The following is a 26,989-nucleotide window of genomic DNA, read 5'->3' on the forward strand; positions in this document are numbered from 1 at the left end:
ACCCTTTGGCTTCACCTCAAGCAAAACAATATCAAGTGAGCCAAAAGTGATGATAAACACACGCACAGAGCTCTGAAGTTCTCCTTCCCGAGCAGGGAGAAGGCTCCACCAGCCTCGTGCTGGAGTTGCTCTCGTTCCCAGCACTGCCGAGTGACAGCTTTATTGTTAAATAAAACAAATTAATTGCTTCAACTGTCTTAACTAGTTGCTAGAAATGAAATTCTTCACTTGTTTGGCTGCCAAAAATAATGACAGAAATATAAACATGTTACAAAGCCGAGGGTTTCTCAGGAAAGCTAAATATAATGGGCCTAATTTTGCCCTGGGCAGATGCACTGGGGCACTTCCCGGTGACTTCTGAGGGAATTTCATGAGTGTTTTTAAACAAGAATGCAACCCCCACACTTGACATATCAAGTGCACATCCCTCTCTCCTCTTTTTTTTTTTTTTTACTCTGTCTTTACTCTCTGTGCACCTACTTTTGTGCATTTCTGTTTGCAAAAAGACCATTCATAATAATTTTGTTATTTTCTCAATTTCTTTACAATATTTATCTCTCCATGAAAGGATTTCGTTTAAACCTTAGAAGGAGAAACTTTATCTTAAATGCCTTCAGTAGAGGTAGCTGTTTTGAAAAGCTTGGCTGAATTCTTGGCATTCAGGAAAACTGGATGCCCCTGCCCTTGGGCATGCAGACGCACACATGTGTCCTGGTAAATGGACAGAATTTGGGAGCCTCTGGAGTTAGAGGAAAGGTACAGGGAACATCCTGATGAAGTAAAAGGAGGAGTAATTTAATTGTCTAACTCCTTCTGTGCTTGAGAATATCAGACAGATGGGGAGGATAAAACAAGGAGCTCAATAATTAATTTTCATGTTCCTCACTAGTGGGACCTCTTTAATCCCTGTTCCTGTGATTATAGAGAAAGGTTGGATTCTGAAGTTTCACTCATTAGCTACGTGTTGTATGAAAATACCTGTATTTTCAAAAGGAATAGTGACAAGAATGAAAAATTTCCGCTATTAAAAATATCTTGGTGTCAGGGACTTTCGTGAAAGAACAAAAACTCTCTGATTCCCTCAGATAAATAATGAAACAGATGGTTGTTGGGAGGTGAAAGGTCAAACCTTCCCTGTTGACTAAAACACAAGGTTGACTTAAAAGATTTCCTGAAGTTATTCAAGATGCAGTGCATCAGGCTGTGTCTCCTGCCTCCCAAAGACGTGGCGTGGGCATCCTAAAACCCCTGCCAGGGGCAGGTGGGCTCCAGCCACTCATCCAGGGGAGGCTGACACCCATTCCTGCAAAAAACTGCGCTTCTGCAAACTGCATGTATAATAAAGGATACCGGTGAATAATTAAGTGAACTTGTACGGGGATATGGGTTATCCGAAAGGCTAAATATTAAGATTTAATCCACTTCCTCAATGAACTGCATACTTCTGACCTGAAATGGTAGTTGATAAAGGCATCACGGAAAGCTGTAAAATCCTGAGAAAATTAGCAACAATGTAATTTAGAAAAACGGAAGGAAAACAAACAAATAATGTCTGTAAGGTTAAGCTTCTGCATTCATTAGCAGGCTCCTATTAAAGGAGAAGAGGGCATTTTTAAAGCAGCATATAGACTAACTAAAGAGGCAGATGCTCTAACTCGTATGATTCAACATAATTTTAGCACAAATTGTGCAATCACTCAAACACACAAACATTTCAAGGTAATTTTCGTAAATCCCTATTGTGATCTAATTTCTTATTAAGGAGAATAAAGCGGGCTGCTGTTGCAATTCATCAGCCCTTTGCACTGTAGAGCAACTGCTGGAGTTCATTTCATGGTTTTTGCCGAAAAAAATATAGACTTAAATTTCAGGAATTACTAACAACAACCTTCAACTAAAGACTCTTTTATTTTTTTTATTTTTTTATTTTTTTTTATTTTTTTTTCCCAGATAGAGTTTAAGGCTGGATACAAAAACTCTAGCTGAGATCTGAGGAGGCCATAAGAATCGGAGCCCATCTAAGGGCCAAATGACTGAGCACTGCAAGGGACACGGTGCAGCAAAAGACACACATGGGCTTCTCACGAAGGGCATCTCTGTGCAGAGTGTCAAGATGCCACATGAAGCGTACACTGTGTTTATTATTTCTGCCTTCCTAAACAAGGTCAAATATGCCTTCCTCATCTGGGCTTGGGCCTGGATCCCACAGCCTTCTCCAGGCCACCTCCACGGGCTGAGGCACACGAGAGCACCGTGCTGCTCCTGCCACCAGCAACAGTGCCAGTGGTCACACTTACTGCAGCAGTCACACGAGTGCAATAAGTAAGACAAATACAAATCTCTTGAATAGTAATTTACAAATAAAAGTTCATTTTGCTCTAAAGGAGGCGCACAGCCACTGGTGCGTGCTGTACATGTGCGAAGGGGGAATTCCCTGACTTCACAGCAGAAGAGGCGAGAGATGCCGCTCCATAATTTGACCTAATTTTTTTCCAAATACAAAATGACCTGTTACAGCATCCCAGGGAGAATATGAATTAGCCCAGGTCAATAGGAGGTCAAACAGATAGGGTGCTAAAATCCCTTTACTACTTTGTAGTATCTTATGCTAATTCAGTTCCCTTCTCTGTGATAAACAAAGCCAGTTGAAAGTAGATAGCATCACACAGTGATGGGTCCCAAAGCTACAATTTAATACAAATCTAGTAATTCCATTATACAACATATCCAGTTCATTTAGAGGCAGCGAATACTTAAGAAGGTCCAGGACTGAAATACTTTAGCTGATATATTTAAAATATAAATAATCCAGCAAAATTTCATTTGTCACATAAACCTAATAGATACACATGATAGAAATTCTGTCTGTCCTTTAAAATGTTTCTCAAATGTAAATCACAGATCCCAGTTCCTTATATACCAATATTAGAGTTTTTTAGGTGCATAATCAGTAGGTACATACATACATATAAAAAAAAAAAAAAATCCTCTCTGTTCTCTCTCCATAAAAAGTGATATTAAATAAGCCTAATGAGAATTACTGATTTAATAAAGCTGAGCTGTTCACAATGTTTTACAGGCGATGCTTTTCACCTTGCAAGGATTGTGCCTTGGTTGGCAGCTGAACCCCCACAGGGCACCACTGCCGTGCCGAGCCCTGGGGCTGGGGACACGGCAGTGGTCGGGGGCATCGAGGCAGACCGCTGCTCCTGGAGGTGCCGCCGTGCCCCCAGGTGGGCAGGGACACGGGCTGAGCCTGAGGGACAGCCTCCCAACGCTCTGTATCACAGGTGACTAGGAGGAGGTACCCATGCACTTTGCAGTCAGTGAAGTTGACGCTAACTCCAAGAAGCAGTAAAAAGTTAGTGGATGGAACTGGTTTATGCTACAAATGATGCCCAGCATGGCACAGGTGATATTTTGCTCCAGGAAATGAAAACACACAAGAGTGACCAGAGCCTTCAGCTGGACAATTCGCAGAACAAAATGTAAATTCTTTGTAATGCGAGAGCAATTCTTTGTAATGCAATCATGGTAAGATTGAGGTACCTGTCCCAGGAGCAAAACATGTGCAAATACTGCATGGAAGAAAAATGTCTGACTGCCCAAATGTTAATCCGTATTGCTGCTGCTCAAGGTTGTTATGGACGTGGATGCAATCTTAATAAACAGCTTGTGCTACCGGACGGATGGGGAGAACCAGAGTGGTTTCCTACCAGCTAGACTCTGCCAACCAAACGACTGTAACGGGATGTAAGGTATCTAATGGATAAACCTCATTTGGAGCTTACTCTGCCATAGCCCTGTACCCGGTGCTGGATTCTGTTCATATCCACTGTTAGTTGCTGGCATTGTGAGGAAGGGAGGAAATTACATCTTTAAGACCGTGGAAGAACCAGCTGAAGCCAGAGGTTGTTAAGTGCCAAAGCTCAGGTAGCACAATGCTCCTTGGGGCTCAGATATGGAAAGCAGACATTTGTCAGGTTCCTTGGCTCTGAGAATTTAGTGAACTTGTCTCACATAAATTACCAACGATTAGCAATGAAAAGTAAGGTGGTTATTCAACTTCAGGCACCTAAGCTAGGTGTCTAAATCAGAGGCACGAGCTTCCTATACCCTGTCAAAGATATTCCTGCGGAGGGAGTCTGTGCTCTCTTCTATTTTCCACTACTGTTAATGCTTCTTCAGGCTACAAGAAGATTTAACCCTACTGGTCAGGTTTTTTATCAATTTTAGCAATTCCTATCCATGGCTCTGTTATAAACTTTCTTGTCTCTTAGACTTTTGCCTTGGATTCCAGCTTTCAGCCCAAATCTCCGGACAGATATCTTCCAGCTAAGCTTGGGGCTTTAGGTCTAACTTAAAATGGCAGGCCTGAGCTTCGCTAACAGAGACGTGCTGGAAACTGCTTTCAGTGCACTTTGGTTGGAGTCAGAGAGCTGGTAAAATTAACCTGCTCAGGGAACAAGCTGCAACAGAAGGCACCAAAAGGCTGTGAAGAACCATGGAAGAAATCTAGCCATCCGCAACCTGAAATGCAGGGTCTGCTGTGGCAACCCATTGCAGGAGGTGAAGCGCACAGCTGTGGGTGGAACAGCAGCACGCTTCCTTCCCTGCTAATACCTAGGTCCAGGTGACAAACCTGTCACTCATTAAGAGATGGAGCTAATTGGAGAGGAGCTCGGAGAGGAGGCTGGACTTCTGCTGGCCGGGTTGGTGGGAGCTGCAGCTTCCTGGGATTTTCTCCAGGATAAAAGGAGGGTGACAGCAGGACCTGGTTGCTGTCTGTGGGGTTTGCTTTGAGCCTGGAGGGAGGGAAGCCTTGGCCCTGGGAGCAGGAGTTTTTCTCCTGGCTGGCTATTCCATGGGAAAAGCAGAGGTGGGGAGATGCACCACGTCTGGAGGATAGGGGTCCTGGGAGGTGTTTTTCTGCATGGAATGAAATATGCATCTTCTGAATGGACTTTTAGCTATTTGACATCTCCTTTCCAGGTGAGTGCCAGTGAACCTTTTCACATGTCCTTTATGAGCTACGTGTTTTGTTCAGTAGCTCCACTTTGTGAAGCCCTGCAGGGTGTAAGGGATCATGTGAGCCCATAGCAGATCAGCTCTGTCAGGTGCCTTTTATTTTTTATTTTATTTTGGAATTACTTCATTATTTGGATAAAGATGCCCTTTCAGAGGGGTAATAACACTTGATGCTCTTACAGCTCTGCTGTAATTAATTGATAGCTTTTAGAAAATCTTGCTAAAGTTGTGTTAATAAAAAGACTGTAAATTATTGTTGCTTTTCATTCATGCTGGCTGAAAACAAGCAATGCTCAGATGCAGGTCAGTGAAGCTAAATGTAGGCCACCTGAAGTTAAGACAAACATTCAGTCCATCAGAAACTTGTTTTAGGTAGCAGCGCATGCTATGGTTAGAGCATGAATCCTGATGATAAGACTCCTGAGTTGTGTTGGAAGCTCTGTTGCTGATCGTGATTAAGAACATTTTCTTCAAGAAAAGCAATCCGCAAGTTAGAGAAAAATCTATTTTTCTTTAAATAAGCCCACGCTGTATTGTAATAGTGTTTTATTATTTATATGTATGCATAGTTTTCACTCTTCTCTGTAGCCTTTTAAAAAAGGCAGTCCAGTTCTTACAAAAGGACTGAATACATAAGTGTTAAGGACAAGTTAAGAAAATTTCTGCATCACATGCTCTCCACTCCTGCTAATGCCTTCATCTAGCTAATGCGAAGGCGCTCCTATGGTTTGTCTGTAGTTTTATGGCCTCTTATGAAATACCAGAGGAAGGCCATAATGGAAAGATACTCTTATTTCATGGGGTGTGCCTTGAGGTACACAGCTGTTCTGACCCCTTCCAGGAGCAAGAGCTGTGACTATGGGACTTGGAGATATTTTGGCTATTTCACTCCAAAGTGAGAGCTGTGAGTCACTTGTGGCAGTGTGTGCTGGTTTCTGCTGGTTGGCCAGGGAGGGATTTTTATTTTATATCTTTGCTGCTGAACATGTGGATTTTAATATTGTGGAGCATGTTAATAAAGATTAATTGAATGCATATCGCTAAAATCTCTTAAGGGTAAACGACACAGCAGTGTTCTGTGGTCACTGCTACAGACTCTCATCTGGAGAGTACTAGGTGAATGTTCATGTGCTGGATGATACTGGTGATGGTAGAGGAAGGCCGTGAGCAGAAACTGCAGTTATTATGCTCCTACCTGTGAGATTGTCGGTGTCCTTTTCTGCTGGAGAAATATTCCAAATAGTTAGGATTTGACACTGCTACATAATTTCGATTGATTCTTAGGGAATCACCAGAAAAATCATGGGTGCTTCTGACTAGAATGATGCTCAGTATGTATCTCAGGATTCAATGTTTTCAGAGCAAAATGGATACATACATATATCATTTATAGTCTTGTTTTCTTTTTCTACTTTACCTTTTATTTAAAGGAACATATAAAAAAGAAGGCCAGGTTTAGGCTGCAGCACAGGAACAAATAGCTACAGCTGTACCCAATATGAACAGTTTAACAACTGTCTCAGTCTTTAATTCAATTTTTGTCTTGAGTACAAACTTCAGAGTTCAATGTTAGAAGCAATGCCACATGCGAGAAATGATGCATAAAATAGTACTTTCCCATTCCATTGGCCTGTTGGTGTACATTACAGCGTGCAAGTCTAGCATGCGCCTCCAGTTTCCTGAGCAACTGAAAGTGTTCTGCTGCATTTAGGCATCAAACTAAAGGGCGATGTTCTCACTTGTTTTGTATTTTCCCTAATTATGACAGTATTTCTGCCTTCTGTTCCTGTTCAAGTATTGTTTATTATTGCAGACTCTTAAACAGAGTGCACATTGGTGAGGTCAAATGAGGTCCTGTAACACTCATCACTGAAGCCTGTGGGATGAAGAAACCCTCTTATCACCTAGATGAGTATAACCTTGCATAGCAAGTTGCCTCAGAATATAAAACCAGTGAAGCTGCTTTTGCTGGCTAAAACTTTAATATCTTGTTCCACTATGCATTGTTTGTGGTCTCAACCAAGCATGTGCCTACACCAAATGAAGAGACAGCAGGCTGTATGGGAAAATAATACAGAACATGTGATGCTGTAAGACTGCTCTCACTGCTCACAGGAGTCTTTCATTAGGTTTAATTCTTCCAGGAGCAATATACAGCACCTGTGAGTAGGTCAGATAACAGCTTAGTATCTGTCTGTATGCAAAGAGAGCTATAGTAATATTTCAGTGCTTCAAGCCTCTACAACTCAAGCCTCTCCCCTCAATGTCTTTTTTTCCTTACTGACAATCTTGCTTAGGAAAAGGCAAGGAAAAGAGCTGGTACAGAGTATTTATTTAAACTTGAAATGCTGTCTTGGTCTGTAAAAACAAGCCTTTTCTGATTTCCTAGCTCTGTGCATAAGACTTTAACGAGTCACATCTGGTGGTTCTTCATGTCATGTTACATTATGAATCTTTATGGGCAATTAACTGGTTGGGTATGAAAACACCCACACTAGTAATGGGTCAATAGGCACATCCAGTTTCAAAATTCAGCTCAAATTGTTAAGTCTCTCTCCAAAGAAAAAGCACACTATTTTCCTTCTGATGAATTTGATGAGACAGTGGTTAAAACAGAGTAAACAGAAAACTTTCTCTGCATAAATATTGGCTGCTGGAAATGGCTAGTGTTCTTCCTCATCTTGTACTTTAAACAAATGTCAATAGCCAAATAACTTCTATATAATTACATTTATTATGGCCATGAAAATAATTGTCTGAGATGATATGATGAGTTATTTGAACTGTTTTTGGTTTAAAAGTATTACTTAGTGGGTTTAAGAACAACAACAAAAATGCAGCCTGATGGGAGTTACGTGGCCAAAAAAAATCTTTTGACCTTGATAACTATGGCTGGGTAAGAGTTGTTGCACAAGGTTGTTTCTTTCCACCCTGCTGCTCCTTGTGTTTCTCCTTTGTGGAACTTTACATGAGTGCATTTCCTAAATATTCTCCTGCTTGGGGGGGGGGTGAACTCTAAGGAGTGTAGTAACAGGATGAGGGGATAACAGTTTTAAAATAAGAGCCTAATATATTTAGATTCGATATAAGGAGGAAATTCTTCCCCATGAGGGTGGTGAGGCTCTGCCCAGGCTGCCCCGAGGAGCTGTGGGTGCCCCATCCCTGGCAGTGCACAAGGCCAGGCTGGGGGACTTTGGGCAGCCTGGGCTGGGGGCAGAGGTCTCTGGTCTCTACCAACCCGAACCATTCTATGATTTTTACTATTTTTATTTTTTTTTCCTGACCGCATTGCAGTCTGTTCTGATGCTGAGTCCTGCCAGTGACATCAGTAATCCTGGAAAGGGCAAAGAATGCCAGGTGCTCTTCATCTTCCTTACTGAGCTTATTTCTTAGCTATGATCAAAGCAGGCACAGATCTGGCACATGGCTCCTGGGCACAGTGCCGTTTGTAGCCATGGTACTCTGGTGCATCAGCTTCATCCGTGTGCACTCCAAAAACCATAAGACAGCAGTTTCCTTGCCGCATCCCTGCAGTGCAGAACTCCTTCTCCAAAATTATCAGTTGTGGTGGAGGAGAGCAGGGGTTTGCCATGAATGTTGGTGGTGCAAAGCAGGGATTTGCAAGGTTACAGCTCATGTCAGGATGTTAAAGTGTACCTCATTTATTTGAGGCCTTAATTTAAATAATGAAAATATGTTGGTATTGCTAAAGCAGTGTGAGCTGGAGGGATGGGCAGCACTGTGCACTTGTGGCTCAGCTGCCTGCTGTGTGCAGGAGCCAGGCATGTAAGAAGTTAAACCAAGCATTGTGAAACCAGATCAGGTCTCAACTGTCTGTTTAAAAAGTAACATCTCTAGTTTTTACATGAATTTTTAATTTTAGATGACACCTTTGACTGGAAGTGACAGTGGAGCAGATCATTTGTGTAATTACAGCAACAGTCGTTGAGGAAGGAAAGAATATCTCCAAAGCATATAAAACATGAAATGGATTTGATAGTGTATGAACCCTGTAACCGGAGCTGCAGGAACCTTCTGGCTTAGTGAGGCTATAAACCTGGTAATGTCTTACCCGAGGTACTAAAAAGTCATGAGATCAGTCCTTCTCTGCTCTTCAGGTGAAGTGAAGTAATTAATACAGTGGAAAATGTGAACTTTTTAATGAGTCTAAGAAGGTTTAGCCACCATGCTAACAACAGAAATGTTAACGTGCTGGATGGCTGCAGAAGGGGGGCTTAGCCTGTGGAAAACTCTGTGCAACGGGTTTGGAGTTCGCTTTGTTATGCAAATGCTAAATTCTTTTCAGGAGGACAGCAAGCACTGGACATTAGCTTAGTGTAAATAACTGGCTCACTTTCAGCTTGCACCTCTTCTAGAAATGTTTTCAACATGCCACCATTCTTTTCTTACAACAAGCTGTCCTTAAGCTAATAATTCTTTCTCATTGCAGGCTGAGATACTTTACACATCGTTCTAGGAAACATCATGCATGATGTGAATGTGTCAGGATTTCCTACAACGAACACAAGGCAATCAGCAGAAAAGCTGGAATATCTACAAAACAAGATTGAAGCAATATGCTGATGAAGAGGAAATTTCCTGTGATGGTAAAACTGCTTAGGATGTGTTGCAAGCAACAGATTCCCTAAATACTGTGTGAGAAAATCTTGGGCGCAGTAACCTATGCACAACCGAGAACCTGGTAATGATCCTAAAAGTCTGTTTTTGATAAATGGGAAATTCTTTTCTGCTATTTAAAAATGTGAAATCAAATGCATTTTTTTCTTGCTTATGTGAATATCACAGCTAATTAGCCTTAGTTAAGTAAAGCATAGCCTTTTTAAATTAGAGACAAGTTCCTTTGCCCTCTGAAGAATTGCCTGTTATTTACATTGTTAATATTAATATCCTGCAGCCTCTAAACTCCGAGTCGGTGTCATTGGAGACAGCCTTGTAACAAACAACTTGGATCTCCAGTAAAATCACGACTTTTAGAGATTTTTTTTAAACAAGCTGAAACAAGTAGTGGTGAGTGGAGTCTCATTTTTAAGGTAAAACTCAGATTCAAACTGCAAGCCTCTGAAAAAGCTCAATTTGTTCCTTCCCCAGAATATCTTATATGCAATTGAGCCGAAGCTGTCGGAGCAGGTTAAGCTGTCTGACCAGTGCTGGTGGGAACTCCAGGAGCTGTAAGGTGGGTGAATGATGGGCTTGGAGGGCTGTTGAGGAGGTGAGGTGCTGCTCTTGGTGATGCCCCCAGGCTGAAAGGGGTGTCTGGGTGCAAGGGGCAGTATGGTGGGGATATTGGGAGTTGGTATTAAGCCCTTCTCTTTTGTTCCTGCTCTGTCATTCCTTTGTAGCAGGTGGATGAAAAGCAGGCCTGGAGCAGGAAGATTTATCAGTGTCCCTATTTGCCACCTCACTTAACTCAAAATTACCTAAGGATTGTGACAATAGTTACAAAAGGATAGAGTGGTGGCAATTGCATGAACAAGTGGTGGTCTAAAGCAACAGCTTTGCAGATTTGCATGTGCCATGGTATGTGAGAGCAAATGAGAGAACAGACCTGTGTTAACCGAAGAAATGTCTGAGGATGCGGGTGCTGAGCTATTGCAGAGCTGGAGGAAAGGCAGAGATTTGGTTGTGTTGTTGAAAAAAATCTTCTCAATCTTCTCAGATTGCACTCTATGCTTCAGTGAAACATCTAGAAGGACACTAACAGAACCTCAAACCTTCAGAGGGGAAGGGGGAAGAAGAACTGTCTGACCAGAGATCTGCTAAGAATAATGGCAGAAAGCTCCAGAAGGAGTAAGTTCTGGAGGCACAGGCGTGTACTGAGAATACTTAAGTGTCTGCTGCGTTCTTGTGTTGATTCTCTTTGAGGGGTGGGACAGTGGGCTCAATAGCACTTAAAATATGACAGAGTGGAGAAATTGCTTTTCAGAGTTGCTGTCTTCTGGCTTTGCTCATATGGGCGCAGTTCAACAGAGCAGAGACAGTGGGTGTGGGATTTAGTGTGCTGGGGAGGCAGGTGGGACACCCCATCCTCTGCCATCTCCAGCTTCTCAGGCTGGGACCTGACCTAAGCAAATGCTTTCCAGCAGGCAGGTGTTCAGCTCATAAAGCACAGGTGAGGAATAAGTGAATGCAGATCAACTGAAAACTATGAAAAGTATTACTAGAGATGAGGTAGAAATAAGTAGAATTTATTTGCATAGCAATGATTACTGAAAGGGTTAGGTTAATGGGTCTTAAATGCTGCAAAAAATGCGTGACTCAACATGGAATGATCTTTACTGTTTGTGTTTTGCTTGCACTTGAAGATCACTGTGAAGACCAAATGCTTCCTGAGATAGGTACTGTTCTGGTGCCTACATACACACCAGGAAGACTGGAAAACTGCCCCAAAGAGCTAAATGTCTGGTCAACATCAAAGACAGCAGAGAGGTGTCTGGCTGTGCTTTATGTGTAAGTACTGTTGTATTACAACTTATTGTGAACTGAAAATCTGTTTTCACATACACAGTAAAAATAGAGGATTTCCACTAAAGGTGAGGTCTTCCATATGTGTCCTGATGGACTAGGAAGTAGCTTGAAGTTGCTCTATCAGTTGCTCTATTAAATGATCTAAACTGAAAATAAATGTTATAAAGAATTAAGTACTGAAGTAGGATCCATGATTTCAAATTGAAGGCCCATACAGTTGTATACAATCAATAGCTGACACCTAGGTAACAATGTCAAAACTGCTTGGGAGGTTTAGAAGACCCTGTCCCATTAATTGTAATAGTAACTGAGCACCCAGATCCCCAAGATGACTTTAAAGTCTGTCTAAACATATCTTTCTGCTCAGTGTTCACAGGGTTGGGTGGAAGCAATGATTCTGGGATATGATAATTTCATACTAGAATAAATCTTGTATAAGTTAAAATCCCTGCAAGCTCCAAAGTAGTAGGAGTTATGTACTGGGGAATCTTTAACAAGATTACTGGTTCAATAAATGAAGATTTTATCTCGGCTCCTTTGAGACAAGGAAGACACCAAGGGATTGAAGAGAAGCAAATACAACCCCAGCTTGCAGAGGGAGGAGGAAGGCTAGGGAAAAACAGCCAGGATATGATAGACTAGTACATCTGACCTTGGTGTTAGGCAAAACTCTAGAAACATTAATAAAAGATGAGATCAGAACATCTGGAGAAATAAACTAGTTGGCATGGTTTCATAAAGGGTAAATCCTGTCTGACAAATCAGTTGGAATTTTTTAGGGAGCTAATGTAGAAAGCAGGCATGGGTGAAAGCATTGGGCTTAATTTTGTCCTTTTTGGACTCCAAGCACAAACTGAAACGGAAAAGATGGCTTGCACAACTGAAGTGTGGGTTAGAGTAACCCGGGTGTAAGGGGGAGGGAAGTGAGCTGTAACAGGAGGCAGTATCAATCCTCAGCTGATACTGAGGATTAAGCAACAACTCCATGCATGTCTTCTGCAAAAACATGTGTAACATGGTGTCTAGTGAGGTGAATAAGGTGAAGTATATGGATTAAATCTAGAAAGGACTTCTGTACAGGATGGGGGAAGAATAGAAGCATCCCTCAAAATAGGTGATGAATCAACTGAAGTTTGAAATTTGTAGGTCTGAATTCTGTGGTTTATCCTCAGGTATATTTTTCAGAACTGTAAGCAAGGAACTTGTAGGACTAACATGAAGGAGCAGCATAAACCCTAAGCATGAACTGTGGAGCAATAAGTTTAATCTGGCATATTGTAAAGTACTTACCTGGACCTCCATAGGCTGCTCTGCCTGAGGTGGGACTCTGTGGCATCAAATGGACATCCTGGGGATTGGAAAGGGCAGAGGATGGCAAGAAGAATGACAGCAGTACTTATGAAGTTGCTATGTGCAGAAATTCTGAAAAACCTGGAAAAGTACTTGGGGGGGTGGGGCGGAACTGTCTGCTTGTACGATTGAAAGATGCATAGGAGGAGTCAGAGTAGATGAACGATTGAAAAACTCCTTAAATTTGCTTGGGATCACAGAGTGTGTTCATAAATGAAGTGTAAAGGAAAGTAGGTGAAATAAAACTACAAATGCATTTGATTCAAGCAGGATGAAAGAAGCTTAAATTGCTGTCACAGTGCCCGAAAGGAGGGAGCTTGTATTGCCATCTAGCTGGGCTAAAATGCAGGGAGATGTCAGTGGAGCAGGGAGTGGGGTTTGGCACTGGTTTTCTCTAGCAAAAGCTCTACCTTGACCAGTTATGTAGTTGAAGGCCAAGTGATTAATCTGAAGTATTAAGACAGGAGGAAGGGCTGTGTGTGGGCAGTGCCTTGCTTGTCTGGATGCTCCACCAAAGGGCATGAGGAAAGGCCAGAGCTGTACCTGGAGAGAGATCTTGTTTTATACACAGCATCCTGTGCTGCTTGACATGTCCATGTCATTCACAGAGGCTCTTCTCACTCCCTCATCTTGGGGGGGGGACGGGGGCATAACACAACAGGACTTAACAAGTGACAAAAATTATGTCAGGTGAAAAGCAAAATAAAATCGGAGGGGTAAGAAAAGTACTTAATAAAAATCCTCTTATAAATACCGAAGACTCCCAATAAAAAAGAATAGTACTAAAGATGACTAGCATGAAGTTGAATGGCTTTAAGCTAAACACGTGTCAGGGCCTGGGTTTACTGTTCATGTAAATGGATGAGGAGACAAAGTGCATCAGTGATGGAATGCCATTGAGCAAAGTGACTGTGTACACATGCTGTGACCTACGAGTGATTAGCTAGCAGCAATCTTGCTAGTTTTATTGTTGAGTCACAAAAACACTTGCTGTATATATGACCTGCTAATTAGTCCAATAGCATGGCTACTAATACACTAATTTATGGAGAAATAACATGAGAAAAATTGAGGCAGTGCACAGGTTTTTTTGTAATGGAGCTGCATGCACATTCTCTTATCCAAAGTGTACTGAACTTTGTGAATAAAAATAGAAATACCACTGTTGCCTCATGCTCAGTGACACTGTTGATGTGATGTGAGCCAGAACAGCACAACATTCTCTGCTCTAAGAAAATCATTTTCCATCAGATTGTATAAGTGCGGCATAAAGCCACTCTCACATTTTTCTTAGCATTATTTAAATACACTTACTAAACTGTGCGTGCAGGGTGGGTTTTTCTTCAGAGCAAACAGTTGGCAAATCAGTGTGGCCAAAATAAAATTCAGCTGAAACCTTGAAGATAAAACTTACTTAATGTGTAAGAAGAAATTATTTCTTAGGGATAGAAGTTCACATCCATTTGCTGGTTTATATGGCTTGTGCATACTTCTGGTCTTCATGGGTTTGTTTAGGAGTGATGAACCCAAAACACAATTGGGATGTTCTTCTGGGATTTGCTGTCTGAGCAAAAACAGGAAATATAAAAATCTTGTGAGAAACTGCTCTAACACACTGCTAACCGTTTTTGTAGGGCCAAGAGCGAGGGGCAGTGCAAGTTGCAAGGTTTTATCTAACTGCTCAGGTGCATTTTCTTTTGAAACTTGCTTCTCTGGTAGTTTCCTGCTATTTTCCTTCAGTTTCTCTTAATTTTCTACAATGTTTTTGTTTTGTTCTACTAGAGTATTAGTTCAGTTACTTCAAGACACATTGTGTTATATATGATGGAGCAGATATAAACTGGAATAACTCCAGGGCCTTCCCAGAGCATGAAGCTGTTGTGTCAACGAAGCTGTATTTCTCTTTTAACCCCCTTCTCACTTTTCTGCTTTTTTTCCCCAATGCCTCCAGGAATGAGTCACTAATAGCTGCTATTCAGGAAAAAAGTGAGAACTCTCAGTCCATAATTCACCCTCACAATACAAGTAATTGAGTCACTTTTGAACCTTTCTATATTGCATCATTACATAACCACCAAAACAGATGCAGTGCTCGGCTTGTAAAGATAATACCAAATTCACTGCAGGACTGCTCCGATCTCCCTTTCAAGTCCTGTTCAGGGCAATAGGATTTCATCACATACTCCTAAACTGATGTCAGGTGCTTGGAGTCGCTGTACCTGCTCCCCATCCGTGTCATTTTCTTTCGGTGACGAGCCGTGTGTATGACTGATGCTGTGTGCTGGTGGCTCATCCCGCTGCATGTGGTGCTGTGACCTGCCTAATCAAGCACCATGAGACTCTAACCTGCAGGACATGATAGGAATCGGTACACAATTTAAATCTGTCATGCTTTTTTTTTCCCCTGTTACAGATAAAAGTATGTTGATTTGCCAGCCCCGACTGTGAAATGTTCCTACTGCCTGAACCATTTTCTGCACAACACTTGTTTTCTTTGTAAAAGCTTTTTTCTATTGATCTGAATTGACTTGTGCAGAAAAGCCTTGTGAGTTCAATGCAAATTGTTACTGGGCACTTACTGTGAGCAGCAGAGCAATACAAAAGGATGCTCTTGGTGTAGATGTGCAGTGTATGTATTTCAAGACATGTCTCCCTGTATTGATATTTGGTCTGATCTTGCTTTCAGAGTATAAGCAAGCAGTCAATTAATGCATTTTTAAATGTTTTGAGGAGAAGCTAAATCTAAAATCCGAGCAGGGCACATGTTTGGTAGAGTAATGCTGAATCTGTGCATTTTTTCAGATTGAACTGAAATTGATCTCATTCTTTCAGCTGAGACAACATCAACTACTAGACTTTTGTCCCAGGTGTATGTTGAACATGGGGAAAGGCACCAAAATGCCACCAGAAAGAGCATCTCATTTAGCTTTTTTTTCCCCCTTGCTGAAATAATTGTTTTTAAGAAGTCCTCTTTCTATGAGTCAGTTGTGCAGCTCAGTTTGTTTACTGAAGACCTGTGAGTAGGTTTGGGGTCAGAAGAAATATCAATTTAATGATTTAACCACGCATATTCTGTAGCCTCCTTGAGCTCCCTGCTGCACACAAGGCTCTCAGCCCCTCTGTTGCCCACATGCCACAGTGAAAGGGATGAACTCTTGTTTGCTTGAGGAATATCTGTGCTGGCTGGATTTGGCCCTTCATGCTTTTGCTCAAAAAGGAAGTCTGAAAACATGTTATGCAGCAGCAAGGCTTGTTGTAGGTAAAGATTTCTACTTCTGTGATAGAATAAAACACCCAAAGAGGATCCTTGCAGTATTCATGATGGTCTTCTAGCTCCAGAATAAGAAGGATTTGATGGTAAAAAGACTAACTACTGAATCTTCTGTTCATGAACAAAATCTCCAGGAGCGTGCAGGTGGAGTACCAGACCACAGCAAGCGCTTCCATGCAGCTGAGCTGTGATGTTTACCCAAGCTCTGTCCCAGCAGCTCCCACATCTGAGCCTTTCCTGAGCATGAACTACAAAATTTAGTTCAAAGCTGTCAGCCAAACCATAAATTATCAAATTTATACTTGCATTAAAATCTATCTGAGGCTGGCCTGCAAATTTTTTGATAGATCAATAAACTTCTGCCAGTGGAGGCCAGTTTTAAGTTGCATTTCTGAGTTACTTTCAATTTTGACATCTGCATGAGTGCTATGTTGGGCTTGCTCAGTTGGAGAACCTGGGTTACGCTTCCTGTGCATGGAGCAAGGATGTGCCTCCAAGTCTCTCATGCCAAGGAATGGAAACATTCACATCAAATATGGCCATAACAGAAATGTAAAGATTTCGCTTTGTTGGGCAAATATGTGATTCCTTTCTACATGAACTGGAGCAGCCATGGCCAGAATGACTATCCTTCATGTGGAACATGCTTCCCATGATATGATTCTCATCTACTAGAGAAAATAAGCAGAAAATAACTTCTAGTGCCTGTATTCAGAAATAACCTTGTACCAGCGGTGCCAGCTTGCAAAGGATGGTGTCTGGTTCGATGGTGAGTGGCTGTTCACTCTGTGCTTAGAACAAGAGCTTCTCAACAAAAATGTTAACAAAAGTGAGGTTTCAACACAGGGTACAAAGACTTCTTTTGTTGCTTAGTTTGAGGCCAAACTTTTCCTTATCAGGCCAAGGAAAAATTAATGCCAATGTCATTTGGTGTTTTTGTGTGCATGTATTTTTAGGAGTGGTTTGCGTAGAGGCAAGATGACTCCTTTGTTTGTTCCTCCCTTGCCTTGCTCTCACCTGCGAAGGTGAAGATCATGCAAGGCTTCAAAAAGGGAAGCCCTTTGCGGGGGGCTGCGGTGGGTAGCAGCTTCTGAGGAGCCTTGTGCTGCCTTGCAGGGGCACCACAGTCCTGTGGGGCAGGAGAGCTGTCACAGGTTAGAGACTGGAGAGAGCTAAAGCCTTAACCATGCTTTGCAACTATTTAAAAAGCAGAGCTAGATCTCTTTCCCCACGATATGCATTGCAGCCCAAATCCGTCAAGGCTCTTGCATCTCACTCTAAGCCCGTGAGCGGGCCCCTGCAGGACCATGCATGGGCTTCAGCCAGCCCGCGCTTACACACGCGGTGTTGATTCAGGATTAAGGTGAACTGAGCTGGCTCCTCTGGGGACGTATATATTAGACTTCTCAAAAAACTTTTGACCTTAGCCATGCTCATTTTGTATTTTAAGTAATCGTGATGGCTCCCACGACGTAACACCTCCTGAAGCTCGCGGTCGGCTGTTAGTGTGGTTACAGGGTGAAGGTTTTGAAAGGGGCCAAAATGGTTCGAGGAAATAAATCCTGTTGAATGCCAGTGTGACCCGAGCACCACGCTCCCCCAGGGCCTTTGGATCATCCCACCTCATAAGTTGTGGGCAAAAATATTAAATTTTCTGGTGATTTTGGTGCTTCCATTCCAAGACGGTTTGCATAAGGTTTCTGGCAGGGAACTCTGCTCAAAAACCTGAGCTCTTCTCAGCAGCAGTGTCACAGGTCGGGTGCACAGAAAGTCGCCCTTCAGATGGGAAGTTACTTCTGAAACTGGCAATGGTGGTGATTTCAGAAGTGAGCTGTCCCAGCGAAGTATTGCAGCTGAAGAACAAGAGCAGAGAAACACAAAGCAAATACATAAAGTTGTAAATTCATTTTCCATAGTAACTTTTACATGTCTTCCGTATTTCATGAGGCTGAGGAGCAGACAGGAAACGAAGAAGTTCACATACAAACTGCAACGCCTTTCAGAGTGAGAAATTATGTTTTTGTTCTAATCATACGATGCTAAAACTGCTTTTCCAGGTAAGACACTGCGGGCTGTCGATGGGGACACGTTGTGACGCTGCTGTCCCTGGTCCCAGCCCCCCGCCTGTGCTGAGGGTTGGGGCAGGGACATCCACGGGCAGAGCTGATGAGCACCGAGTGACAATGGCACTGCCACCCAGGCACGTGTGACACTCATATGAATATCAAATGAATTCATTATAATCGCAGCTATTTCCATGAATACCAAATGAACTTATAATAACCAAAAAGTTACTATTTTGTTCTTAAAATAAACAACAGAAATAGGGAAAAAAAAATTAACCTCGTTATATTTTGGAGAGGTGATATTTAAACAAGGCTTTTGAAAAGGATTCAGGCAGTTGGTGATATTCTGTCCCTGTGTTTTTTTGTTTTTTTTTTTTTTTTTCACCTCATACAACTATCATTTGTGGATGCTGATTGCAGATAATGAGGACATAGAATGTTTTAATTGCTTAGCTATCTCAAGTTAAGTGTGGGTTTTCTTAAAAATAAATGTCTATACAGTAAGAGGGCTGTGAAGGTAACACTCTAGGAATGTATAAGCTAATGAAGTGTTCATATGTAGGATCTTTCAGATGTCTCTTAAATTCCTGAATCAAAAAACCTCTGGTCTGGAATCAAACATTGGCTTCCACAAGAATTTCAGAAAACTGAAACTGAGTTGTTTGTAATTGAGCTATAATTATGAACCACAAACTGCAAATACCATAAAATCTGTAAGCAATAGTTTAAGGGAGGCCGAGGGCATTGCAGGAGAAGTGTTGAAACTGTCGGTGGTGTCAAAATGTGTCCATTTTTGTGAACATGGATGATGTGCAATCTGTGGGGATAAATGAGCTTTGACTTATTCACCCTTAATATGAAAATTAAAAAAAAAGAAGAGCAAATCATGGTCATGCTTTTCTTGCATTGTGGGAGCAGCTCCTGAAATACCAATTAGAAGCTATAATGGGAGCTAGGGGTGGGTCTATACAGTGAGAAACTTCTAGGTCAGGCAGGAGGTAATAATAATAATACCAAGTACATTTCCTTATTTAACTTTGTTTTTTATTGTGTTCAGCCTCTAGCTGATTTTTTTACCTTGTAACATAGTCCCTAATTGAGACACATGAAGCTCATAAGAGGCTTTAGACAAGATTCAGCTAGCCACAAAAGTCATTATCTCATTTTCATTTATTAACATGATATTTCCAATGGATTAACGAGGGTTTCCCTTTTGTTGCCTCTGCTATGGCACTAGCCCTAAAGGGGCTGTTGCGTCTTTCCATCTCAAGTGACTTCTTACTCACATTAGATTACACTAATGTACGTGTTACAGGAATGACATTTATTATACTTCTCGAATTAAAATTCCCTATTTGAAGTAGCTTTAATTGCTGGAAGTACGGTAAAGTGAACTTGAGCGTTGATTTTAGCAATGAGCTAGCATCAAAATAACTGCTGCTAGAACTGGACATGTGAAAATACTCTCCCCTAATTGCAAATATTGAATCCTGTGATAGTTGTGGAAGCTGCATTATGGTGCAGAACTGGAAATTTCAGGTTCCTCAAGAAGCCCGGGGTGCTCTAAAATTACTCCTTGTATTTCCGACAGTGCTCAAAGTTATGTTTCAAGTGTTAGTGGTCCTACCATTTTACAAGGCCGCAGAGAACGAGCAGTGCAAATTTTGGTTAATCGTGTAAACCTGGTCGGGTACGCCAGGTGTGCTGCAGCAGGCTGCAGTGGTGTGCCCCAGCACCAGGAGCAGTGCTTTTTTCTGAACGTGCTTCCCAGCTCCAGCCTGCTGCCTGCCGGTCCCTCCTCCTCTCCCCAAAGGCCGCCCAAGCAGCGTCACAGCAAGGACCTGCAGAGAACCTGGCTGCTCCAGGCACTGTCTGATCTCGTCTGACATAATTTAAACCCGTGCTTCCTGCTTTCATTTTACATTTTCCAGGGCCTGAAAGGTTCAGTGTGAAACAAAATTCACCTATGCAAAATATAGAATAGGCAATTTAAAGAGTGCAGTCTATTTCTGCTCATGTTATCTGATATAAAGATGCTGCAGGATGCCTGCTGTTGAGTTTGATACAAAATCAAAAGCCTCGTTATTTGTGGATCTCGGATTTCTCTTGACTGTTCCCTTGAGAGGTCTCAGTGCTAAAACAGGTGAGTTTAACCCTGGCATTTTGGAGAAAAAGCACGTCGCTCTTTGCTGCAGCCAGCCTTCCCTGATACAGCTGGATTTAGTGCTCTTCCTCACCTTTGTTTTATCCAGAACTGACATTCCCCACCGTGGATATTCAAAGTAAGGAGCACAGAGTGATGGCTTGCTCTTTCTGGATCGGGATTTAATCAGCCTAAGGATATGAAAATCTGGAAAATAAGCTGTGAAGGCTGGAAGAATTCTTCCTGCCTTGTCTTCTGGGGAAAAAAGCAGCAGTAATATTTAATCCAGGAAGCTCCATCACATGTCAAGTTTAAAATTGTAGCCTACAGAGTTTTAAAAAACTATTATGAACACAATCACAAACAGGTTTCAACATAAATTTGTAAACCAAAGCAGCCCTTGGTGATGTGTTTTAGAATTTCTTCTGCGCTCTCTATTCTAGAGGGTGCTCTCTGCTTTATTTATAAAATTCCATATCCAGGCTGATGTCTTGGGAAAGGGGGCTGCTCAGGCCCATTCAGGGAGGCTGGCAGCAGCCGCAGCTATCTCTGTGTTGGCAGGCAAGCCAAGGAGCCTCCTGCGTGGGATCTGCCCAGTAATCCAATGTCATAGCTGCAGTGGTTTCCAGGGAAAGCTTCAGATAGACCCTTTAAGGGTGTGTTTTTCCTTCTGAGACATGAGGGTGAGGACGAAAAAGTCACACATTAAAGTTGTATTTCTCATTTCCCATTATTTTCTTAAAAAAAATAAAAAAGAAAAATAACAACAACAAAAAATCCTTTAAAGAACAATGAAACTGTGAAACTCATGTAGGGAAAATGGTCCTCACATTGCAGACGTGTTCAGAGAGATGAGACATGTCAAGAAAGATGAAAAAAAAATCCATTGAACTGACCCCAAACATCTCTGTGCCTTGGATGGAGGTGTTGTCACCAAACATTCAGCTCTGCCTCTGTCACACCATTTCCACAGGTTTTATTTCACAGCAGGCTTCAGAGAGGTGTTCTCTGTTCACTAAAGTTTGACCAGAAAGGGTGTTCCGAGTGTGTTCTTCCTAAATTAAAAAATAAAAATAAAACATAGTATGAGCAGTTGGAATAAAACCTGAGTTTTGGGTAAATTCCAATAATGTGTTTTTCATTGCATGAGATGTGATGCCTGTCAACACTTACTAGTTGGATTTGCCTCTTTTTTACATATCTTAAGCAGCCCTCTTTATTTTTTTTGTAACGAAAAGGAGTGTCCTACATATCATACTTCCATCTCCATACTGTAATTATTAATATAGGGTAGAGAGAGGTCACCTATGTTTTTTGGCAACAGTTATGTTCCCATATATAAATCATGATAAAGTGCTATTACTCTGTAGGGTACACTGATGTTTTCAATTTACCCTGTGTAGAATATCTTTTCTTTCTTTCTGCTTAAAAAAAATAAAAATAAAAATAAAGGAAGAAAAGAAAAAAGAAAAGAGAAAAGAAAAGAAAAAAGAAAAGAAAAGAAAAGAAAAGAAAAGAAAAGAAAAGAAAAGAAGGCTTTTGTTCCTTTAATATAGATAAACTCATAGATTTCACAACCAATAAAAATAATATTAATAAAAATGAGGCATTGTTACAAAGTAGGTCCTAACTATTCAGCCTAATGTTTCAGCAAGTCTGTGGTGCACATCCTTTTATAGCCAATTAAGAGAATGTTTTATTTCCCTCATTAAAAGTGCAGCCCACAGTCACCATGTTGAATCAAATAAGTAAGAGTTTGCACATCCTGTGCACAACCTTTCCTTGAGGCACAGTGGTATTTGTCATCTTTATAATAAAGCTTTCCAATTTTTCTGATTAATATTTAAAAGAAATAACATGACCTGAGGAATATATATTTAACACCCTTGTTCGAAGGCATTTTGTACTACATGGCTTTCTCTGGTTTAAGGCTAATGTACCATTAGATCAGTTTGTGTTCTGCCTCCTCCTAAGACCTTTTTTCTTTTTTCCTGTGTTTATGTGCAGAGGCAGTCTTGTCTTGTTCTTTTCTCTCTCCCAGCTGGGAGAGAGATCTCACAAGCGTGTGTTGCCTTGTTGTGGTGCTCCTTGTCCTCCATCTGGTCCTGCCACGTAGAGGGTAGGGGATGGTCCTCTGGAGATCCTCTTTTGAGCAATTTTTGGGTTGTTATGGGTCCATGAACAAGCGGTTTGTGAATCAGGCTCCTTGCAGCTTTCTAGCAAAGCAGACATGGGCTGGGCATGCTGCGGACAGGCGAGGTCCTGGCCCTTTGCTCAGGTACCAGAATCTGGGCAGTGGCTGGAGACAACGGGCTTGTTGGCTGGCTCTTCTGGTTCGTGTGGCGATTTGCTAATGTGACTGCTGTGCTTGTCTTTGGTAGAGATGACCTGGAAAAGTGTGGATCCATCTTGTAAAAGTGCACCTTTCAAGCCATGCAGGCCTCCTGAGGGTCTCCATCTGGTAGAGCTTTACTGAACTCAAAAGAGTTTTGCTATTGTGATATACTCCGGCAAGGTAGATCTGTGTTAGTATCTAGGGCTTGCTCAGCCTGCAGAAAAACATTTTGCTTATTTTTTATCATCGTTATTACTATTAAAATGCATTTGCCAGATGATTTAAAGACAGGACTGCACTGCAGTGAGCTTTGGTTGACAACACAATACAGCAAGTATGGCATTAAACAAAGATAAAAAATGAGCAGGATGAAATTTGATAGCAGAGATACTAGAAACTATTTACTCTTAGGCAATCTTTTTAGTACTTCAGTTCCCTGGTGTTCTTTTTTCCTTTTCCCCATCATAATTTGTCTATTATCTATTTTCATTAATTTTTCCCCCATATCAGTTGGGGGCAGACAGGGGAAAACAAGGAGGACTGAGGTCAGTTTTGGTATTTTGTATTGACACCTATCACTAAAGCACCCTAGCTTCTTCAAGCCATTATGTGTAATCACAGCTAGAATAACAAAATATAAGCCTTTAAACTTAAAGGCTCAATTATTCAGGGTTCTCTGTAAATTACAGACAAAGCTAACAAATTTCATACATTAGTCATGGTAAAAAATATTAAATTCCATGGTTTGTCACAGATTAATAGGAAAAAAAGATTAAACCGGCAAGTTGTGTAAGTAGTTTAAACAAATGGTTGTCAGAGATTCTGCATGTTTGGTGAAGAATTAAATAAGTGAATATCAGCAGCTGAACTCTTTGCAGCGGAGCCAAACTCTTTTGGAAAAGCTGAGGCTCTTTTTGAATATGGAAGCAACATTTTACTCAATCCTATAACACATTCAAAACAGCTGTTGTACAAAGAAGAAGAATTTACCATGCAGCGTCGCTTGTATTTGTCTTAATCCGTCCCCATCAGTAAGCCACTCGCTGAGGAGGGAAACTCTCCTGTGGACTGAGACTTGGAAGATGCACAGAACACCGAGATTAATATTGACGGCTGGAGCGCCTGTTGGAGGGGGCGATAATGCCGCGCACCACCAGGCAATTCTTTCCATTAAGTAGCACCAAGAAATAATTATGAAATGTTCTTTACAGCCTCCTGGTAGTTGGGCGAAGCCGCGCCGTGCAGATTCCCACTGCTGCTCGGGGGAAGGGGTGCATAGGGCGGAGGACCGCAGCATCCGACCAGCGCTGAGCTGCCCATCGGCGACACAACTTCTGCCTTGAGAACCTTCTCCAAATTCCCTTCCATCGAGGAGCAGGATTGCGTGGCAAGCGCAGTGATAGATTTTGCAAGACCAAGCTGTACGCACGCTCAGCCTGGGGGAATTTCTGAAAGTTTTCTTTTTTTCTTTTCTTTTTTTTTTTTTTTTTTTCTTCTTAACTGTCTGTTGAGGAGATGAGGTAAGTCTTCCTTCTTCCTGATCTCCTGGAGCTACCAGTGTGATATCAAGAAGAGAAACTCGCCCTACCTGCCATTTCAGCCTGATTCAGCATGCTTTTGATTTTTTTTTCCCACTCTTCTCTCCTTAAACCCTCATTGTTTTGTGAGGGGGAAGCAGAAAAGAAATTAAAATTGTGATTAGCAGGAAGGAAATCAAATATCTGTTCTCTGAAATTCTGAATAGGAGAATCTCCCAACTCTGATTTCACCTTCTCTTGTGCTTCCTGTTATGGTTTTCACAACTTATGGCTGGAAACAGCTTTTTGAAAGCACACGCATGGTGCCACAAATAAGTTACTATTGTAATTTTCTTTTTTTAAGGTCTGCCATTTGTGGTTAGAACTGGTTTTTGCACTGGGGTAAAATGTTACACTGAAACGGGAATTAGAGATGGAGGTTTAGTACAGCCCATGCAATGTGCATCGGAATGCTTCCTGGAGCCTCGTGGCTCGGGCCAAGCTGGATTTAATGCGGCAATGTCTTTGCCCATTTCCTTAAGCTGCCGTTGAGGAATGGGCTCTGCCTTGATGTGCAGTCACCAGCCTCGGCATCGCTGCAGCCCTGGGAACGCTTGCTTTGAAATGAACTCAGGCAGAGCGATCGCTCAGGGGTAGCTTGCTCCATCAACACAGTTTTTAGTGTTTTCAGTAAATCTCCATTTCACTCAACACAATTTTCATAAAATTCATTGTGAGTGAAACGGCAGCCAGAGGGTTGAGAAACATCCAGTCTTCATGGTTTACCTCTTTTAATGTAAAGATTCATAGTATTTATCACAACTTTCAGGAAAGCTTATCTCATGTATATGTTTGTTCAGCATAAAACCCACTGGCAGGCGAGGCATCCTCTTCTGCCTCCGCGGGGGTGGAGGTGCTCCAGAGGCCGTGTCCACCACCAGCACAAGGAATCGAAGCAGCGTTTGGGATCTGTTTTCACAGCATCTCTCTCCATCCCCGCCGGAGCCAGGAAGCACCAGTCACCTCCCAGGGGAGCTCCTTCCTGTGGAAATTCCCAGCACAGTTTCTCAACAAAGGAGCTTGAGTGTCTTCTAATATATCTTGGATAAACATCTGCTTGTGATATTCATCCAGAAACTGGAAATACTAGGCTTGCTCCACACTGATTCATTTCAGCAGCTGACCCAGCAGCGCTTTATATACCAGTACCGATGATTAACTTTGGTTGACTTAAGAGGTTGTCTTTGGCCTAGATTTAGAGTCGGGCTCAGATCTTTAGTGGAAGACCTCAGGGTTCATGCCTGACACCACCAAATTGTCATGCAAACACATCCACAGGAAAACAGCTGATGTTAATGTCGCTATTCTACAGACTTGTGCCTCATCTGTGCTGACTGCAGGAGGTTCATCTGTCTGGTTTTCAGCCCAGCCTGGGAGCTGATACAGGGACAGACCCCCTTGCCACCTTCACTGTAACTGTAGGGGTGTTTGGTTTAAGCTCCCGGCATAGCGGAAAGGTCCAGGAGCACCAGGAGTAGCAGTTTTTCACAGGAATAATGGTAAAACACCTTGCTTTCCCTCTCCTTCCTGGAGGCAACCCTATGGTTTAATTCTTTCTATTTCCAGTGTGTTCTGGGTCATTTCCAGGTCCGTTCACTCGATAGCTTTCAGCCCTATTTAATATGCTCCCTGGAAGGGGAGAGAAACGTGTGCTGAGAAACACGAACGGCTGTCCTTCATCTGAACATCCCCGTCTGGCTGGATTGCACCCACCCTCCCCAAACCTGCTGCGTGGCTTCAAACAGTCTCCTTGTACCCGTCCCATGTTTAAAGCCTTCTCAGAAAATAGGTGAATTCCTCTAGCTACTAACCTGCTGGAGGAGCCTGTCAAGGGCTGGCTGCACGCACTTCAGTCTTCGTGAGAATCAAAGTGAAACAAGGAGAGCCTCACAGAAAAGGGTTACAGAGAGTTTCACGTATTTTGCAGCCTTTTCATGGCTTAAATTACGCTTCCCCTTGTTCTAGTTTTAAAAGGCAGAACAGAAAACTTAATTTTAACACTGGAAAATGAAGGCTCTTCAATTATTTATAACATTAAAATGTACAAATGTTTGATCAATGAACTTGAAAAAAACATGCAACTACAAAACCCATTTCACAGTGTTCCAAAGTTCATGTGGCAGAGATAGAGAAGTGAAATGATTATTAACAGACGAAGAGCAGCATTTTAATAACATTCAGGCTGTAATAATGAGGCTGACAAAAGCAAGGAAATTCAAAGCCAACACTGGTCTGATGTTCCCTCCCTAACACGTAGGCTCTGTCTAATTTTGCAGAACGCAAGATATTGTAAGAAAGCTGCAGACATGCCTGAGACCCCTCGGTGTGGTGCCCAGTGGGGTGGCAGCAGGATGAGGTACCTTTTGTTTCAGAACTTTGTCATTTTGTAGTCGAGTGTTTGGAATAAACACACAGCTGTGTCTTCATCTTTTTTTTTCTTTTTTTTTTCTTTTTTTTTTTTTTGTCCTCAAGCTTCGCTATTACTGTCAACAGTACCAGTGACATCTTTTTCTCTTAAAAATGCTGAAATATGAAATTTCCCTTGAAACGATGCCAGGTGAACCCAGCACACCAAGCAGTGGTTTATAGAGGGGTTATAGATGGTGGCAACTTCTGGACACCCCAAAGGCAGAGAGCCCCCAAACCATTGCTGTGCTCCTGGAAAGCGTGATTTAGGGATGAAGTGGGCTTACAGCAGGTGTGAGGCTTGTTGGTGGCTGCCCAGGTCCCCTT

At 42.0% G+C, this 26,989-nt stretch overlaps 2 long non-coding RNA genes across 14 annotated transcripts; one reads left to right on the forward strand and one right to left on the reverse strand.

The window, feature by feature from the left end:
• Positions 1–4,718: 4,718 nt before the first annotated feature.
• Positions 4,719–26,740, forward strand: LOC308196888. 13 transcript variants are annotated; one of them, XR_013952461.1, is made up of 8 exons: positions 4,719–5,002; positions 6,854–8,385; positions 9,479–9,635; positions 10,138–10,222; positions 10,706–10,836; positions 11,352–11,496; positions 23,891–24,199; positions 25,057–26,740. It is a non-coding gene; the product is annotated as an uncharacterized lncRNA (long non-coding RNA). The 13 variants fall into 13 exon arrangements; XR_013952464.1 differs by lacking the exons at positions 23,891–24,199; positions 25,057–26,740 and adding exons at positions 9,944–10,056; positions 12,687–13,013 and having other exon boundaries at positions 9,479–9,730; XR_013952466.1 differs by lacking the exons at positions 23,891–24,199; positions 25,057–26,740 and adding exons at positions 9,944–10,056; positions 12,687–13,013.
• On the reverse strand, positions 19,220–23,895 carry LOC308196894. Its single transcript, XR_013952485.1, has 2 exons — positions 23,670–23,895; positions 19,220–21,399 (listed from the first exon to the last, which is right to left on the reverse strand). It is a non-coding gene; the product is annotated as an uncharacterized lncRNA (long non-coding RNA).
• Positions 26,741–26,989: the final 249 nt, after the last annotated feature.

This window comes from Anser brachyrhynchus (genome assembly GCF_964034855.1).
Source record: "Anser brachyrhynchus genome assembly, chromosome: 6".
NCBI lineage: Eukaryota > Metazoa > Chordata > Aves > Anseriformes > Anatidae > Anser > Anser brachyrhynchus.